A 2,500-nucleotide genomic window follows, 5' to 3' on the forward strand; every position below is an offset into this window, starting at 1 on the left:
GAGAGAGGCGCAATCGCCCGGAGATGGGCGAGTAGACGCTTTCAGTGCGAACACCCGTGCTCCCAACTGAGCTTGCCGCTGCCGACAGAGGCCCGGGAGCGTGCTGTCGTGGCATTGCCGGCGGGAAACAACACGCGCCACCTACGGTGACCGGCAGCTCCAACGCCAGCGCCACAGAAGGGCAAAGCCCCACTTGGGTGCAGAAGCGAACTCTCCCAGCACAGCGCACGCGCCAACACGTCCGCAGAGCTGCGATACAAACCACCTGCGAGAACCGCTGGGGGCGACCGAGCAGCAGACGGCGTCGCGACGCCGAGTGCCGGGCGGCGGCGCATCCTCAACGCACACAGTCCGCAATCGGACCAGCACACTGCAGATGTCCACCGCGCTTCGCACCGGGCTCGGCAGAACCCACTTTGGCCGCCTGGCGCCGCGCGCAGGGTGCGCCGGCGCATAGCTGGGACGCCAGCCGGGCCCGTCGGCCGGCGCTCCTGCCACTGGGCGCCCCCCACCAGCCGGCTGTAGTGCGTGCGCTCACGCAGCGCGCGGCCAGCACGCCGGGCGGCCCCCCCTCACCGGCCGGGGACTGTCCCGCCAAGCCACAGCCTCGTATCGCTTCATACCCACATGGCCAACTCAGGTTCGGGGGCATGGCGGGTACCGCCGAAACAACCGGTTCATAGATGTACCGATCGTCGCTATCACCGATGCACCTGCAGCGCGAACAACCGCTCAACAACTGATTTCCAGTTCATTTGCGGATCTTTGGCAGCAAACGTATACGTCAATCTACATTTGCGAAATCTACGATTCTGGCATGCCTGCATGTTATGTGTCACGACACGCTACATCAGCCCACATACACACTGCGGCATGTACACGAGAGAACACGTGGAAGATGGTCCGCGCACGTGTGCAATGTCCCTTGCGCGGTCGACTGTCAACCGGCCTCTGTAGCATGTCGCAGATGTGGAACGCGGTCCACCGTGCTATCATGTTGTGTGGGGCAATACGATTAAATAGGAAAACCCTCGTCGCTACATCAACAGACGGCTCACGCTGATTCCCGGCAGAGGGAGGAGGGGGGGGGGGGGGGGGGCCAACATGCAATACTTTCGTCCGTACCTACCTACCACATGTCTGTACGGCGTACAACAGTGCAATCTCGCTGTAATGGGGAGACGAGACAAGTAGCATCGTGCACAACATATGGCCCTTATGATTCGCCATTGTAGGGCGCAGCCGGTGTACGGTCAAGCATGTGCCACATTATGTCACTCAGTACGTAACGACGGATGATCAGTGTGGGTTACGCGTACATCAGCGGACAGTCCACACAGGCCGTACCACAACGTACACTGACTGCATCGACAACCGAATGCAACTGAACAGCTGCAAGGCTCATTTCACAAACAAACGCCTGACCGACCAGCTTGGAAGGGCAGGAGGGGAGGGCGATATTCGTTCTGTAGCGGTACACCCTTCCAGTGGTTAGCGGGACTGTGTAGAAAGTACGCAACACTCGAAAGACCTTTATGTGAGGGTACGCACCATGGCATCAAGAAATACACATGACACCAGAGGATCCAAGCAGTGAACTATGTTCAGAGGGTTGCTGTTAGGCAAAGCTACATTCCTGTGACGTTACATGTGACAGTTAAGGTGCAGTGTAAGTTAGGTTAAGGTGCAGCGTAAGTTAGGTTAAGGTGCAGCGTAAGTTAGGTTAAGGTGCAGCGTAAGTTAGGTTAAGGTGCAGCGTAAGTTAGGTTAAGGTGCAGCGTAAGTTAGGTTAAGGTGCAGCGTAACTTGGGTTAAGGTGCAGCGTAACTTGGGTTAAGGTGCAGCGTAACTTGGGTTAAGGTGCAGCGTAACTTGGGTTAAGGTGCAGCGTAACTTGGGTTAAGGTGCAGCGTAACTTGGGTTAAGGTGCAGCGTAACTTGGGTTAAGGTGCAGCGTAACTTGGGTTAAGGTGCAGCGTAACTTGGGTTAAGGTGCAGCGTAACTTGGGTTAAGGTGCAGCGTAACTTGGGTTAAGGTGCAGCGTAACTTGGGTTAAGGTGCAGCGTAACTTGGGTTAAGGTGCAGCGTAACTTGGGTTAAGGTGCAGCGTAACTTGGGTTAAGGTGCAGCGTAACTTGGGTTAAGGTGCAGCGTAACTTGGGTTAAGGTGCAGCGTAACTTGGGTTAAGGTGCAGCGTAACTTAGGTTAAGGTGCCAACGTGGGTTAGGTTAAGGGGCCAACGTGGGTTAGGTTAAGGGCCAACGTGGGTTAGGTTAAGGGGCCAACGTGGGTTAGGTTAAGGGCCAACGTGGGTTAGGTTAAGGGCCAACGTGGGTTAGGTTAAGGGCCAACGTGGGTTAGGTTAAGGGCCAACGTGGGTTAGGTTAAGGGCCAACGTGGGTTAGGTTAAGGGCCAACGTGGGTTAGGTTAAGGGCCAACGTGGGTTAGGTTAAGGGCCAACGTGGGTTAGGTTAAGGGCCAACGTGGGTTAGGTTAA

This window comes from Schistocerca gregaria, unplaced genomic scaffold (genome assembly GCF_023897955.1).
Source record: "Schistocerca gregaria isolate iqSchGreg1 unplaced genomic scaffold, iqSchGreg1.2 ptg001128l, whole genome shotgun sequence".
Lineage (NCBI taxonomy): Eukaryota > Metazoa > Arthropoda > Insecta > Orthoptera > Acrididae > Schistocerca > Schistocerca gregaria.